The sequence below is a fragment of the Macrotis lagotis genome, chromosome 5, assembly GCF_037893015.1.
Source record: "Macrotis lagotis isolate mMagLag1 chromosome 5, bilby.v1.9.chrom.fasta, whole genome shotgun sequence".
Lineage (NCBI taxonomy): Eukaryota > Metazoa > Chordata > Mammalia > Peramelemorphia > Peramelidae > Macrotis > Macrotis lagotis.
Genome location: NC_133662.1, coordinates 181,749,518 through 181,767,814, shown reverse-complemented (window position 1 = coordinate 181,767,814; position 18,297 = coordinate 181,749,518). Strand labels below are relative to the sequence as shown.

Sequence of the window (18,297 nt, the reverse complement as noted above, 5' to 3'; positions counted from 1 at the left end):
CTAGGGTGACTGGAATGCCAGCAGTTTCCTCTTCTTCCAATGTTTCTAGAGGTGGATTCACAAGCTGACAGGATTTCAAAGAACAAACTCACCCAATTATTCATATTTATCCACAGCCTCAGAGTGATTCAGAGGATGTAAGCAGTATATGGTGACATATCATCACCCAAATCATTTAGCAACATGGGCTGGAGATCTTCAGAAGGGAGAGATGAGTCATAGAAGTCTGTAAACTGCTTAATTGACCCCTTTTGTGTAATATTGCAGAAGAGACTATGAGGCTGTTTAAAGAAAAAAATAATACTGTTTACTATTGTGAGACATATGACCTGAAAGAGCTCCCTCTAAACAGAAGCAGAGAGGAGAATGGTGGAAAATCAGCAGCAGAAGATAGAGAAAAGTAGCAGAAGACAGAGCTCCAGTCAATGACAGCTATGGCAGTAGTCCAGGCTCAGTAGCAGCAGATGTGAGGTAGAGGAAAAAAAAAACCTGACAGAATCCTTAGAGTACACCATACCAAAGAACAGGAGGAATTTCCAGGCAAGATGTGAGGCATACCTCCAACCTGTAATGAGAGTCCTCCAGGATCTTTTTATTTCATAGTTGATGGCATATTAACCTCATAAAGTGCTGTGGTTGAGTTCATTATTTAATTTTTCTAATTTTTTAAAACTTTATGGCATTTAAAATAAGTAGTTTGCATTATAATGTATTATTTCTGCTTGTTCCATTGATAGAAATTGCATAGGATGCATATATGAGTCAAATATTAACCATGTACATGTTCACAAAGAACTCAAACAATGATGTCATTCCAGGGTTAAGTGGGATGTTTGCTAAATTTGTAACCTTCTAGGCCTCTTGCCCAATCTGGTTGTTCGTGGCTCCCACTAGATATACTGGTCCTTTAACTGTTAACTCGTATTCCCATTTGAAGATGGAAAGAAGAATGAAAGGAGTTAAATCTCAAGGCTGCCTGCCATTTTTTTTTTACTTGTTATAGTTTCTCTTGAGAACAAGGTTGAAACTAATGATTAAAACAAACTTTTGGGATTATCTGTGTTTTTCTTTTATCCATGCTACCTCTGTTCACAAAGAGCACAGAAAATTAAGGGTTCATTTGCTATAAAAAGATGCAAAGGAAGACTAGTAAACAGCTCAAAGGAAAATCAACAACATACTAAGACCTTCAGAATCAAGGGGAAATAGAAAGATATAAAGCCTTGAAAGCAGAGAAAAGAAGGAAAAGCAATGAACACTGCTGATAGGAGAATGAGTTCAGGCAAATAAAGAGATAGAAAGGGCCCTACTGAAACAGACAAGAAAACAGGTCATCTAAAGACAAAAAATAACAAAATTCTTAATGTGAAAGTCAAAAATCCTATTTTGTTAAACAAAAAAAAAGCCAAATTGAAAGATACACATTAGATAATATTTGGATATTTTTTCTACTTTAAGAAAAATGTCCACAGTACAAAAGATGGACTTTAAATATACAAAGACAGGAGAAACATGAATGGAAATAGAAAGGAGTATACCTTTTTCTCAGCTGTAAATGGCACCTTCACAAAAATTGACCATGTATTAGATCTCACAGCCAAATACAGAAAATGAGGAATAATATATCTTTTTCAGGTCATAATTCAAAAAAAAATGTATTCAGTAAAGGACAGTGCAAAGACACATTAAAATTAACTGGAAAATAAATGATCTAATCCTAAAGAATGAGTCATAACAAATCTTAGAAACAATCAATAATTTCATTAAAGAGAGTGACAACGAGACAACATGACAAAATTAATGGGATGGAGCCAACACAGTACTTAGGGGAAATTTATTTCTCTAAACTCTTATGTCAATAAAATAGAGAAAGAACAGATCATTGAATTGAGCATGAAATTTCAAAGACTAGAAAATGAACTCATTGAAAAACCCCAAATAAATACCAAATTATAAATTCTGAAAATCAGGGGAAAGATTAATAAAATTGAAAAAAATCACTAAAGTAATAAATAAAATTAGGAGCTGGTTTTATGGAGAAAAACAATAACCACTGGTTAGTTGGATTTTAAAAAAGAAAGAAGAAAAATTACCAGAATCAAAAATGAAAAGAATGGAATTCATCATCAATGAAAATGAAATTATTAAGAATTATTTTGGGGGCAGCTAGGTGGCACAGTTGATAAAGGACCAGCCCTGGAGTCAGGAGTACCTGGGTTCAAATCCAGTCTCAGACACTTAATAATTACCTAGCTGTGTGGCCTTGGGCAAGGCACTTAACCCCATTTGCCTAGCAAAAAAAAAATTATTTTGCATAATCACAGTCAATAAATACAATAATTCAAGGGAAGTGGATGAATATTTGAAAAAAAATGTCCAGATGAACATAAGAGGAAATAGAATTTTTAAATAGCCATATCTTAGAAAAATAAATTGAAAAAAGCCATTGATGTGCTACCTAAAGAAAAATTCCAAAGACCAAATAAATGGATTTACAAGTGAATTCTCGGGGCAGCTAGGTGGCGCAGTGGATAGAGCACCAGCCCTAGAGTCAGGAGTACAAGTAAATTCTACCAAATATTTAAAGAACATATCAATCTAAGCCTAGATAAATTATTTGAGAAAACAGGCAAAGAAGGAATCCTACCAAATTCCATTTATGACACAATTAAGATACTGATACCTAAATTAGGAAAAACAAAATTGAGGAAAGAATGATAATACCAATTCCCTTAATGAATATAAATACAAAAATTTAGATAAAATATTATCATAATAAATATTATGAATAAAAATAAAATTAAAAAGACAATAATAAGAAGGCACTGTTTGCAGACAAGAAGATATTTTTAGCGACTCACCTAAAAATCTATTTGAAATAATTAACTTTAGCAAAATGATGAATACAAAATTAACTCACATAAATAATCAGTAAAACCCAGCAGGAAGAGATAGAAAGAAAAATTCCATTTAAAATAATTGCCAAGTCAAACCCAGGAACTTTATGAACACAAAAAAGCTTCACACAAATAAAAATTGGATAAATACTAATTTCACATAAATGATGGCATCATAAGCAAATTAGAGGATTGTGGAATATTTTACCAGTCACATCTATGGATAAGGGAAGAATTTATTACCAAACAACAGATAGAGAGTATTATAGGATGTAAAATGCATGATTTTGAATACGTTAAATTAAAAAGATTTTGCACAAACATAACCAATGCAGGCAAAGTTAGAAGGAAAGCAGGAAATTTGGAGGGAGAGGTGTAAGTTTATCTGATAATGATCTCATTTTTCAAATGTTAAAAGAAAGAATCAAATTTATAAGGCTATGAGTCATTCCACAATTAATAAATGATCAAAAGTTTATAAATAAACAGTTTTCAGAAGAAGAAATCAAAGCTATCTATGGTCATATGAAAAAAAATTATCTAAAACACTATTGATTAGATAAATACCAACTAAAACAGCATCAGATTTGCTAATATTTAAAAAAATGACATGATGGTATTGATATGAAGAAATTGAGAAATTAATTTTGGTAGAGTTATAAATAAATTCAAGCATTCTAGAAACCAGTTTAGAAATAGGTCCAAAGGATAAGAAAATGATGCGTACCCTTTGACACAGTAATATCACTACTCGGTCTGTGTCCCAAAGAGATGAAAGAAAAAAGAACAGGACTTATGTTGTATTCAGTCCTGTCTGACTCTTTGTGACCCCATTTGGGGTAGTATCTTGGAAAAGACCTTGGAGAGTTTTGTTATCTCCTTTTGTTTGTTTTGTTTTGTTTTTACAAGGCAAGGGGGTTAAGTGACTTGCCCAAGGTCACACAGTTAGTGTTAGGCACTTGTGAATCTTCCTGACTCCAGTTCCAGCACACCTACTGTATCACATAGCTGCACTAAAAGTACCATAATATACAAAAATGTTTCTAACAGTTCTTTTTTTATTTTTAATTTAATTTATTAATTTATTATTTGCTATTTTTAATTTATAGAATGAAACAAAAATTTCTATAACAGTACAATGAAAAAATATGATTGTACATGAAACTGCATAATTTGCTATTCCTTTCAAATATTCAAGAAAATTATCATTCTGTTCCTTTTTTCTTTCCCCTCCAAAATGGTTACCATTAGACACCAATGGATATGTGTGTATTTAAATTCATTTTTGCATGCTTCTTTTTTGTCAGTTCTTACTCTGAATGCAGATAGAATCTTTCTTGTCCTTTATGGTTAATTTGAGTATTTATAACAGACAAAAATAACTTATTGCTAATGGTTGTGGTTCTGCTGCTACTGTATAGAATGTTTTCTTGGTTCTATTCATTTTGCTCTTCATTACTATGAACAAGTCTTTTCATGTTTGTCCATTTTTCTATTTTTCACTGAGCTCAGTATTTCTTATAATACAATGATATTCCATCACAATCATCTACCACAACTTGTTTAACCCATTAATTGAAGGATGGCTGAAGAAGTTGTATAATATGATTGCGATGAAATACTATCATGCTATAAGAAAAATGAGCAAGATGGTTTCTAGAAAACTTATGAAGATTTACATGATCTAAAGGAAAGGAAAGTGAACTGAGCAGGACCAGGAGATCAGTGTACATAGTAATAGTAATTTTGTACAGTGATCAAATGTGAATGACTTAGTAATTCTCAGGATTGCAATGATCTAAAACAAGTCTGAAAGACTTATGATTTAAAAAAAAAAGACTATGCACTTCCAGAAAAAGAACTGATGGTGTCTGCATATAGAGCAAAGCTTATCTTTTTTTTTTTTAACTTTTAGGCTGTTTTCTCTTGGAACATGGCTTATATGAAAGTACGTTTTACATGACTATACATGTGTAATCTATATCAATTTACTTGCCTTTTCAGGAAGAGAAAGGGAAAGAAGGAGGAGAATAAAAATTGTTTTTACATATAATTAAGAAAACTTCTTTTAAAAATACACAGAAAGAGGAGGCAAACCATTGCTAATTATTGGAAGAAAGGGGGAAATTGAGACAGACAGTCAGAAGGAAAGAAACCAAGACAGAGACAAGGAGAGAAAGAAAATGAGAGCACATGCAAAAAATAGACAGAAAAACAAAGTCAGACCCAAATAGAAACACAGTCAAATTCAAAGAGAAACTGATAAAAGAGAGATTCCAAAGAGTGTATTTGTATGCACATATAACTATATATAAATAACGTTTCCAAGAAAGAGAACATGGTATGAATGAACTTGTACAGTCCTAAAAGTGAAAGATATATGTTTAAATATAGTGAAATTTGTGTGTATATATATATATATATATATGTATGTGTGTGTATATATACATATATATATATACATATATATATATATGTATATATATATATATATGGATTCTGTTATGTTCATAAAGCTTTAGAACTGGAAGATTTAGTCCTAATACTGGGAAGTACAGAGGATTAATTTTTAGGACTGTATGATATACAATAGTCAACAATTTAATAGATATTTATTAAGTACTTACGATGAGCCATGCACTAGGGATTCAAAAATGAAGACAAAACTTTTTTTTTACCCCCATTCTTATCAAAGGAGTTTATGGGGAGAGGGGTAGATACAAAATATAAGAAAGTTAATAGTATATACAAAATAAAAAAGTAATTTCGAAAAGGAGAAAGAACTAATATTATAGTGTCTGGGGAGTGGGATAATCAAGAAAGGCCCCATGGGAGAGGTCAAAGCTGAATTATGCTTTCAAAGTAAGGGATTCCACAAAGTAGAGAGTGCATTTCAGACCTAGGATACTACTGCCCCAAGTGGAGATGAGAGACAGAATTTCATGTGATGGGAACAGTCACTAGGTCAGTGTGATGGAACTAAGTATGTAAGAAGGGGAATAAAATAATTTAAGACTGAAAGGGTAGATACGAACAGTGAGAGGCTTTTTAAAATGTCTAATGGATGGGCGGCTAGGTGGTGCAATGGCTAGAGTACTGGCCCTGGAGTCAGGAGTGCCTGAGTTCAAATCCAACCTCAAATATTTAATAATTACCTAGCTGTGGGGCATTGGGCAAGCCACTTAACCCCATTGCCTAGCAAAAAATAAAAAAAAAGTCAATTGGAAGAATTTCTATCTTATTCTAGACTGATCAATCAAAAACCATTTTTTAATTATTTCCTAACATTCTGGATTGACTAAACACTAGGGATACAAGGAAAGGTAAAAATAGACACTGATCTCAAGGAGTTTATATTCTAATATGGAAGACAGTGGATAACTAGACAGTTATGGAAAGATAAATAGTTTGTAGAAAATAACTAATAAGGAAGAGGAGGAATTTGTAGGGAAGGAGAAGAAAGATGATGTAGGGGAGGTCTGCTGATTCTTTAACATAAATGACCCTGTCATTAATATTCACATAGTTTTCATGCTACAGTTAAGTAAAATCCTCAAATAAGACATCACACATAAAATTGTCCAGGTGTCCAGGTATTCTAAGGAAGAAGGTTCAGATTTCTTTTTACTTTTATGTTCCATAAAAACTGTTCTATTGCCTTAAAAGAATGTTAGATAGCTTTGAAAGTGGGGGGTTTTTTGTTTCTTTGATTTAGGAGACAAACCATAGGCGACTGTGTTCTGCATCTGCTGTAGTTAGCTAAGTATGAGGAAAGCTAAGTTCAATTTTTAAAATGCATTGGAGAGGGAGCTTAGAGATCTATGCTATGCTGCAGTCAGCTATATGACTAGAAAAAATCAGGAATAGAGAGGCCACCTGTAGGCTTACTCAGTTCCTCTCAATATTAAAACATATTTACATAGTGTAATGGTGAGGAGTCAGCAGTGCAAGTATTTTATCCTCATTTTAAAAATGAGTGAATGGACATTCAGAGAACATGTATCAGTGCGGTTTGTAATTTTGTAAGCAATATGGAGGACAAGCAATGTCACATGCACATGTATGAATGGTTTTCCTTCCATGAATCTAAATGAGTATATATAACCTCTATATCTTATGAGCTTAATGATATATTAAACTGAAATAGAATAACAAAACATCTGGTTTAGATAGATTGATCATGGCAAAAAAATTCAGTTTAGTACACAGTGAAGGCTCTGCTTATTTGTATGACCTTAGGCCAGCCATTAACTCTTCTAGAATATCTATGGCAATCGCATGACTAGAGCAGAAATAGTCAATGAAAAGCTGATCCCTCTTTAAAAAAAAACAAACTACTTTTGGGCTATCTTCTCCTTAGAGCTTCTTCCTTTTCCCTCTTCTATCTGATAGACTTCTCTTGCTCTCTCTCTTCAACCAATAACACATGTTATCTGCAAGAGTAGATATTCAGTGTTACCTTTTCTCTTCTCTACAGAAAGGGAATGCGAGAAAGAGTCTATCTGGTGGAGTTTTAAAAAGCCCTAGAGTCCCAGAACTTCTGAATCCCCTTAGTTGGATCCGATCATCTCTAAAGTTTGTTCCAAATTTCAGATTCTAATGACCTAAACTATTGTTGGTTTAGAAATTCCCCCTCCCCATCCATGAAATCTCTTTTATTTGTTTCTTGTATTATTTTTACTTTATTAATGAGCAAAGGGAAACCATCTTGTTGTTTACCTCAAATGGTGCTGCTTTCCCCTGCATTCTTTGGCATGAATATGTGTATGTGTGTGTGAGTGTGCACGTGTGCATGTGTGTGTGTGTGTGTGTGTGTGTGTAGTGAAGGGCATGGTATCTCTTTGACAGCTGGAGAGAAGGGGAAAGAGTAAAAATAGATCATAGTCTTCTGTCTCCAGGAATCTGATCCTCCCCATCAATACTTATTACAGCCTTTAAATTTTCCATCCAGAGATGCCAAACTGGTTACAACTCTGCATTCGTTATTGTTGCCAATATGGCTGCCATCTTCATTTTTCTTGTCACTCATTTTTTGTTCTTAATCTTTCTTAAAATAGCTGAGACCACTTTCCAGTGGTCTCCAACCAACACTTTAGCCTTGAGTGATAAAAATGTGTCCCCAAACTTTTCAGAACATATACATTCATGCATGCAGTGATTTGATTTTAAACCAGAGTAGAAACCAACTAGTAGAAAGACCACCCAAATGATTGCTGATCTTGGCCCTTGAGCTAATATTCTTTGCATGCTTGTCATTATAGACTATGTGTCACATATTGAATAATTACATCAAACTTTCATTTAATACATGAACATTTTAAAAGATGAGAACCACATTGGGAAAAACATCTTAGAAACTTTAATCTTCCTGAATGAACCAAGAAAATCACCTGTTCTATATAGCTTAAATATATACATAATCAAAGATTAAACTTATTTTTTAAAAAAATCACTTTGTTTTTATGGTATTGTTTGCTAATGATAAGCAAAAGGATGAAGATACATTTTTCCCAGAGTATTTCCAGTAATGGATCAAATTATCAGAAACGTACCCTAACTATCTATGGTATTTCTTAGGTATATGAAAATAGGGCTAGATACACATGAGAGAAGGTACTTAGTTTGTGCCCCAGGGAAGGGTGACAGAAGGGATGTTTGAAATATCAATAAACCAACTGTCTTTGAGTTTGAGAAAGGTCACCTAAAAGTAGGAAAAGTTATTTCACTTTCCTTGGAAAGGGGAAAGATAGTTTATATAATAGATTAACAATCCTTTCCTTTGTTCTCCTTGAATTCCCAGATAGAAAAAGGAGATGTCTTAAGAACTAAACAATGAAAGTGACCTGCTCCTTCACCTTGCAAGTTTCCATGCCATATTTACCAGTTTTGCCAAACTAATCCATGAATCACAGATGCTGGTCGTCACCATATATAGCACATTCATCTCCAGTGTCATCATTCACCCAGGACACTGAATAGTGCCATTTGTCTCCAAATATGGACCTCAGAGGACACCCATCAGCCTCATACTAATTCCTAAGACCTCATCAGCCTCTGCTGTTGATCATTCTACTGAAAAGCAGGAAATCATACAGCCTGGGAAACTTGGGAAAATTTGTTGACACATAAAGCAATCTTTTAGGTTCAGAGGTTTTCTGGTCAGAGCTAAATTTTTTTTCTTTCCTCCTCCAAACCACTTTAGATCCTCATATTCAGCAGCAAATCAGTCCAGCTAATATAAAAGCTATTTTCTTTCATTCCTTTCTCTTATTTCCATTCAGCAGTATCCCTACCCCACCTCCCCCCACCCAGTCCCCTTCAATCTGCAAAGCTCGCCTCCGGTGCCTCAATAGTAGTTAGGACTGTGTCTTAATGAAATAAGATGGATAAAATATTACCATAACCTCAGAAGCGGGAGTAAAGCCCTTATTAGAATTCGGGACCTGCAGCTGGAACTTTCAGCATGGGGTGGGAGATAAAGTTAACTATTGTTAGCTCACAAGTGGTTCAGACTTCCTGGCAACTGCAGTGAATTACTCAGCCCTTTATGCAGGCCTTCAGAAACAGGCCACTGTTTCACAACAAAAAAGGCATTCAGGCAGGGAAAGATGGCCTCCCCAGGCTCTAGAAAGCTAGCTTTAAGGCAGTGAATGGACACTGCTGCCTCCCAAGTGAATGACCACTGTGGGAAAGGGTGATGATGTCAGCATGAATATATTTCCAGCGTTTTTGTCCCGCTTCTCCCAGATCTCTCGCCCTCTTGGGCTGTTGCCTTGTTCTCTGACTGTTTTTCTACCTCCTTGCCTCTTTCTCTATGTCTCTTTGTCTCTCTCTGTCTCTTTCTTTGTCCTCTTTCTTACTCTTTTCCCTCCCCTCTATCATTCTTTCTCTATTTCTCTCTTCTTTTCTCCTCCTTTCTCTATTTTTAACTTCTTCCTTTTAACTGGCTCTCCCATTTTCTCTTTTTATCTTCCTTCCCTTTATCCCTCTTCTGCTTTTCCTAAGTTTATTATCATACATCATCAACATCATCATTATTTTAAAAGTTAGAATCCCCATTATAACCACTATCAAATGACCACCATGGCAAAGTTACTTTAAGAAAAAAACAAAAAACAAAACCAAAAAACCCTTCTTTTTCATTAAAAGTAATAGAAAATAGAAAAATAGAGCAAGATTGGAAGGATGGGGGGAGTCCTTCAGTTTGGTCCCTCCTAGTATTTTTTGGGAAAGGACAGCCTGAGAAGAGGGAATGACAACAAAGAATAGGGGAGAGGGAGGGGAGGTGTGACTTTTGAGAAACAAATTTGTAATCCTTCACACTGGAAACTCCTGAAAGGAGCTGCCCTTCTCATGGTTTCCAGGAGCAGAAGAATAACATTCTTGACTAAGGCTTCACCAGCAACAGAGCCTTGCTTTTGAAAATGTACCCAATTACCAAGTTTGTAGGATGCTTTCAAAGCTTTATCTGGCTTTTAAATTAAATGAAAAACAAAATTAAAAACAGAAAAGGAGAGAACAAGGAAGAAAGGAAAAGACTTCTAAATGTCTTTGGCCTGTGACAGAGCCAGAGTATTAAACAAGTTGACATATTTCTGGAAGAATCGCCCATGTCCTCAGGTTCCCTAGTGTGGAACCCTACAGTAATAAAGGTTAAGAGAGGAGGCTTGTCAAGTAGACATTGTATAATCGATGATAAATAGACATATTGACTCCTTTATTTTGTTTACTTTAAGCTCCCTGGAAATTCTCTGTACCAAAATAAATGAATTATTTCTTTGAAATGTTTGAAGTCCATTTTGTAGAAATGTAGGCAATAAATGCTCCTTTAAAACTTCTCCTGGTAAAATCGAATACCATGCTTCTCACCCATAAAACTTTAAGAGATGAGCCTTTTGAGCCTGGCCATTAGGAAATGTATATACCTGAATAAGTCACTACCCAGTTCCTCTAAATCTCTAGCCATACTTAACGTATACAGTTTTAACTATATGATTGGAACATATCTATAATTCGTTTGTCTCTCATGGAAACAAGTTACCACACATTTGTTCTACAGATGGATAAAAAGATAAAGAACAATGGGAAGAACTGGACAATAAAGGTCCAGTTAGTTCTAAGAATATGCCTCTGAATATTACCATCCAATGAAGGGAATTTGGAGAGAATGCTTCTGAAAAATTTGGGATGATATATTAAAAAAGGACTTTAAATCCTATCTCCCTACCCCCCCTGTTTATAATTCTATGTCTGATTCTTTTATACTTTTGTTTGGGTGAAGAAAAACTTTTTAGTTGATTATTTATAATATCCTCTTTAAAAAAAAACTATGTATTTTCTTTGTTTGTTAGAAGGATCGATCTCTCTTTTTATCAACAACTACAGCAAGGCACCCAGTTCTTGGACGGGAAGATTCTCATGCTTTGTGGAAGTCTTTAGAATAATTGATAGAGAACAAAGATCCTGAGTTGGGAGAGAGAACTCCTCCAGACCTAATGGAACTTCTGATAGTGTCTGTTGAGAGCCACTCTCTTGAAGGACAAGCATAAGAACAGCTTTATCAGATCCTGTCTTCTGATTTATGATTCTATGTAAAATATGCTTCTCCAAAAATTCTACCTTAGGGTCCAATTCCCAACTAGGCTCCATGTATACATAACCTGCCAGCTTAGAGAACCTACAAGGCACTTAACCATTTTCCTCATTTCCTCCTCTGTAACTTTAGCTAAAGAAGGAAGTGGCAAAGCATTCCAGTATCTTTGCCAAATAAATAAATAAACCATGTGGGGTCATAAAGAGTCAGACATAAATTGACTAAACAACAATATGCAGTTAAGTCATAAAAACTTCTAGGGAAAGTGAGCTTTAAGATAAGTCTTAAGAGAGATGATAGGCATAATCTAACAGAAAACAATATTTTCTTTATAAGATTATAAGGTCTTTAGTTTTAAAATAAATTGTCATTTTTTAACACCTCTAAAATACCTTGCACAACCCTGAATACTTAAGAGGTCCTCAGTTAAATGCTTAGCAATTTTCTGACTTGTTCATAAAATGCCACAAGTTTTAAAAAGTTCTTTCTATGTATTATCTTACTATTCCTCACAATACCACAATGAAGTCGTTGTTATTATTATTATCATTATTTTTCCCATTTCACAAATGAGAGAAGTAGAGCTGACATAGGTGAATGACTTGCCAGGGTCACAACAGTTAGCAAGAGTTTGAAATAGTATTTGAACTCATGTCTTCCTGATTTCAAGTCCATAAGGTCAAATTGCTGTGGTACCTGGCTGTCTTATAAATATACTTTCTTTATTTTTAGGGGGTTTTTTTTGTAGGGCAATGGGGTTTAAATGTCTTGCCCAAGGCCACACAGCTAGGCAATCATTAAGTGTCTGAGGCCGGATTTGAACTCATGTCCTCCTGACTCCAGGGTCCGTGCTCTATCCATTATGCCACCTAGCCACTCGAATAAATAACTTTCAAGCAGGTACTTTTTCATATCAGTACCTGTGAAGGCCACTTCTCTACCTCAGAGAACAAAAGCAGAATTCTCCTCTGCAGAATCATTTATGATCTGAAGTGCACATTATTTCAATGCCTTTCCATGGAGTGTGGCATGTGTTCTAGGAGCTTTATGGTGTCAATATAAAGTAAATCAAAGAACTCTTAACTTCTTCCAAACTTCTTAAATGTATTCTCTAAAGAAGTGTCAGCAAAGAACTATAAAATGTTTGTCCAGAATTTTAGATTGTACACTTAGAACCACAGAGTTCTTATGCTTAATAAATTTTATTCAATTATATTTTTAGTTTTTAAAAAGGTATGACAAGGCAATTCACAACCAATGAAAATCAATGTAATCCAGGGCAGGGTGTTGGGGGGGATGGAAGGGGGCAGAGGAGGCAGCTAACAGTACAGTGGATAGAGAATTTAGGTCTGGAGTCGGGAAGACTCCTCTGTTTTTAGTTCAGATCTGGCTTCAGACACTTACTAGCTATGTGACCCTGGGCAAATGACTTAAGCCTGTTTATTTCAGTTTCCTCATCTATAAAATGAGCTGAAAAAGAAAGTGACAACCATTCCAGTATCTGCTAAGAAAACCAAGTGGGATCACCAAGAGTCAGACTTAACAAAACATAGCAAAGTTTTCATTCAAACTATTCTCAGCTCCTGAAAAAAAAGATTCTGGATATAGATATTGTGGTAGTGTTCCTAATTAAAGGATCAGAACAGGTTTATAGGAAAAGCAAACTAGCAAACTACAACTGGACCTTAATGGAATAGGATGCAAAAACCAAATAATAGACATGGATGAGGAAAGAGCTTGAAACTTTACCTAGTTATTAGTATGCCATCTCTCAGCTCTGAGCATTTTCTCTGGTTTTCCCCTATGTCTGGAATACTATTCCTCCTCACTGACCTTACTAGTTTCCTTTAAGTCCCAACTAAAATCCCACCTTCTACAAAGAACTTGCCACAACCCCTCAATTCCAAGGGCAGCTAGGTGGTGCAGTAGATAGAGAGCCAGCTTTGGAGTCAGGAGGATCTGAGTTCAAATTTGACCTCAGACACTTGACAGTTACTAGCTGTGTGACCTTGGGCAAATCACTTAAGCCTGATTGCCTCACATCCACAGGCATCTCCAGTAGTCATGATTTAAATCTGGCCTCTGGACCTAGATGGCTCTGGAGGAAAAAGCAAAGCTGGTGACTCAGCACTTACCCCCTCAATTCATGTGCTTGTCATGGTATCACCTACCTGATGTCAGGGTCTTCTTCAAAAATGAAGGACAAACATTATCTAAATACTATGTATAGCTTGCTTTGTATATATCTGTTTGGATGTCCTCTCCTCCATTAGATATTGTTTCTTGAGCACTGTGATTTCTTTTCCCTCTATTTGTATGCTTAATGTTTAGCAAAGTGTTGGGCACATAGAAGCATTTCAATAAATGTTAATTGATTGATAGTATGGGATGTGATATTGAAAGGGGAACAAAAACACTCAGAAGAGAGAAATGGGGGGTGAAAATATTACAATTGCAGACAGTAAGTGATATTAAAGTGTTTAGATGATGAAATGTATCTAATTGTTCTCCCTTCTGGTACCAATAATCAGATTCTATGATTCAGATCATTGTTTTCTGTTTCCGGTTAACATTGGACCGAGTAACTTACAGAGTTGTTTCCAAATCTGGCACTCTGGGATTAAGGGACACTCTAATCTTCAAAGTTGAACCAGTTGATTATGGTGGCAAAGGGCTTAGCATCAGCAGCCTCCTATTTATACCTGTCAGCAATACTACCCTCATCTCCAAAATATTTCTTCCTAGGCCGGGGTCTTTTCATGCTGGAAAGATTTAAAAAAAAAAACTTGATTCCCTTATGGAGAAAGTAGAGAACTCTGTAGTAGTAAGCAGAAAATATATAGGAAAAGCAAAAAAAGATAGCAACAACCGTATTTAACCTTAGTCCCTCTAAAAACATAACTGCCTTTGCAGAAGTGTCTGGGCAAGTCTGAGAAACTGTTTTGAAATTGCATCCTCACTTCTTTCTATAAAGAGTCTTGAAATGGACAATTTGTTAAAACTAAACACTAAAATTGATCTTGTCAGTATGAGAACAGACACATGTGTTTGGCATCTGTTTCCCACAAAGTATCTGGGGATTTGTATTTTCATATAAAAACAAACAAAAAAACAATATTTATATGAATATGGGACAGAGAGTGGAGAAGAGATACTTTTGCTTTTCAGTGCTCAGGGCTCTAGATTTCTACCATATTGGAAGAGCACAGAAGCTTAGTCATATCCAGCCCTTTTATGTCACTTATGACCCACATCTACAGATAAGTACCAAGAATTTCCACTTGGATCTATGCCATTACTTGAAAATCAGCATATCTGAAATTAAGATCAGCTTCCCCCCACCCCCTGCAAGCAGCTCCCACCGCCAAAAAAATTCTCTGTCAATGTCACCATTCTCTCATTCACTTTTCCTAAGCACTTGAAGTCAAATCTACTTCACAAGATTGTCAGGAAAAAACCTTCAGTAAAATATTTCTAATGGAAGGTTTTTTTTGCTATTTTTGTTTCATTTAAGGTTTTATGGGTGAATCTCACTTAAAAAACTTCAGACATAGCAAATTTGCCTGTCTGAAAAAATCTTCACTTTACAAATTAGCAAGGTCTCCTTCTTTCCTATTTATTCTTTCCTCTCCATTTCCCACTGCATCCCTAATTTTTCAAGTTCTACTTCACATAGGATTGCTGCAACAGCTTGCAGTCTGTCTTATACTCCCTCTACAATCTATACTGCATCTTTCTATTTGAGGGGTAAGACACTGGTTCTTGCAATTCTCCTTGTATGCTCCACTGTAGCTACTTTTATAGCGAGCATGCAGTAGGTATTTAATACATATTTACTGACCTTGGCAGCTCTGAACATGGCAAAGAACTTAGCCTGTAGGAATGCACAATTCTAAAAGAAAAGGGTGGCTCGGGAGAGTTATTCTAGTTATTGTCACTCACAACCATTTATTAGGGAAATCTCTTCTGCCAAAATCTTGAGAGTTTATCACTTAGGTATATCTTCTAAAATTTGTTCCTTCCTTAGGTTATATATAAAACTCACTCCCATTTGGAGGGCTTAATCTATTAGCAAATGTATACAACCCATATAGGATGGACCTACCCTCTGAGTTAACATGATCAACCCTACCAATTAACTAGACCTACATACAGTGCACTCAAGAAACTTAATGACTGGGTCTGAAATGAGAAGTCCTTTAGATACTAAGGTCACAGGGTACAGAATACTCAAGATTCATCAGTTATCCAAGTATAATAAGAAACAAAATTGGAACGTCATGGATGAAAAGCTAGAAAGAAATGGAGTTTAGTATAAAAGAGTCAAAAATCTTTTAGAGTAGCAGTTATAGCTTTATCAAAGTAACATGCTTTATTTTCCACATAACTCTAAAATATAAGATTATGCCAAAACAAGATATGCTCCCCTTTTCCTAAGCAAGGCTGTATGGATTGCCTAAAATCTACAGAGAAGCTTCCTGTAGATTTAATAATGAGAAGATATCAGTTTCTCTCTTTCTCCCATTACTTCCAACAGCAGAAAATATACTTCATTTAGATATAAACTGTCCTCAAAGGGGCTTTGGCTATGGTGGGGGAGGGATAGAATTGTGAATGGAGGGAAGTAAGATCTATCATTCAAGACGAATTTATATCTTTCACATATCTCTAAAGACACTCTTTGGGATCTCACAATGACTACATAAGATATATGGGCAGGTGCTGGCATCACCTTTATACAGAGGTAGAAACAGGTTCAAACAGGTTCAAGTGATTTGCCCAGGATTATATGAATAGCGAGTTCTTACATGTAGTTCCATTGTGCCCCTTTCATTTTACAACCTTATTGTCATCTTTGTCAAATAGGTATTTTTCACCTGTAAAATAACAGGGATCAAATAATCGAGATAATACTTTCATAAGCTATCTTTAAAGAAATCATAATCATTAACCACAACTTAAATTGCAAGGATTCATGATTTTACTGCTCTTGGTACTTTCTCCACCAATAGAACTTTTTATTTCTTATCCACTGAGGAAGTATTGTGAGCAACAATCTTCCTTCAAATCTCAGCTAAAATCCAGTTTTCTGCAAGAAACTTCTTTTCATCCCCAACACCACCTCAATAATGGTGTCTCCCCTCTGAGATCACTTGTTTGTGCATAGTTCTTTGCATGTTATCCCCAATTTGAGTACAAGCTTCTTGGGACCATTTTTGCCTTTCTTTGTATCCTGTGCTAGAATGTCTGATACATAGTAGGCACTTTAAAAAAATTGATTGTTAACTAACTTAACTAGATTCCTTTATTTTGTCCTATGAATAAGCATTGTTTGCTTCTGAATCTTCATCTGTATGATTTTTTTTTGAATTCCTGGTGCTTCATCTGTTCTGATCATAGTTTCCAATTAACTTCTAGTTCTGTATTGTATTGAATTTAATATAGCCTTCCTAACTCCATCCCCATTTGGGCACCTCTGCTTTACAGTCAGACATACCACAGCACCAAAGTTCCTAGTAGCAACCAAGTACTTTAAGAATTCTAGCAAAACTAGCAAACTTGATCCAATCTAATCCTGAATGTATTGGACATCTGCTCTTTGAAATCAACTACTTTTTTTATTTAATTCCTTACTTGCTGTTCTCCCAATCAAATATTCTAAGGGAGTCTAAAATGACTAATAAATCTCTGAATAGTTGAAGTGTCTGCTTTATTATTTGTTTATGTAGCATGGTGACTAATACTATAACCTAATGGAATTTCTCTTAAAAATTATAACAAGGTTTTTCTTTTGCCCTTTTGGAAGGGCAGAGGAAGCAGAATAAAAATATCCAAAACCACTTATTTTCCTTTTTTTTATAAGGATGATTCGAGCAAAAGTAAATTACACAGAATCCAACAAAAATTGGTCAATTCATTTTTCCCAATGAATTCATCATTTTGACATTGACCTGCAAATGGTCAGTCATGAATACCTGGCCTAAGTATCCCAGAAAGAAATTCAGTCCAAATCTTGTAAAGTGTGCATCAGAGACAGTTAAGTAATCCAATCAACTTTCAAAGGAAAAAAATATGCTGCTAATAAAACTGCAAATTGCAGGCGTTAGAATGAAGGTTTAAGAAGATAGAATATTATACTAATAAAGGGACAAAGTGAAACATCCAAGTTTTCAAGCTAGGAAGATTTGAAAAGTGCTCTTTATGCCAACTACTATAAAAATGGTTTAAAGAAAAGGGTTAAGAATATAAGCCAATTTGCTCTATGTGACCCATCCTAGACCTCCCTTGTTTTTCTGCATATAATTGGTTACCTTGCCCTTTAAGGTACCCATGACTCTATGACCCCATGGATTGAAATATAAGAATTACCTGCAGGGTTCATTTTTATTGCAGAAGACAAATGTGTCATCTTTATTCCAATATAAAGAAAGTGTTACTGCTGTGCGTAATGGTCCAAATCCTATAAGAGTACAATAGTCATTTAATTCAACTGAAAGACTTTCTTCCTTTCTCAAGTTTTACATACCTCACCATTATCCACTTTTGTTAAAACTATGGTATATAGTGAAAAAGTTTTAATAAATAATCAAACACTTGATTGAAAGTTGCCAATCATTTATTTTCCTTACATCTATATTCTAAGAGTTGGTTTAGAAAGGAAAATTATCTTCAGAAATATAACTTATAGGATGTTCACTTTGGGGAAATTGAATTTATCAGAACATACAGAATGAAGAAACATATAAAAAACCAGCTAATTAAAATATTAAAATTATTAATCTTAATAATAATCAAAATCTGGTAATT

General features: G+C 34.9%; 1 pseudogene; it reads left to right on the top strand.

Moving 5' to 3' along the window:
- LOC141489427 (small ribosomal subunit protein uS12-like) overlaps nt 1-18,297 on the top strand; it is a 47,747-nt pseudogene that overhangs the window by 12,402 nt on the left and 17,048 nt on the right.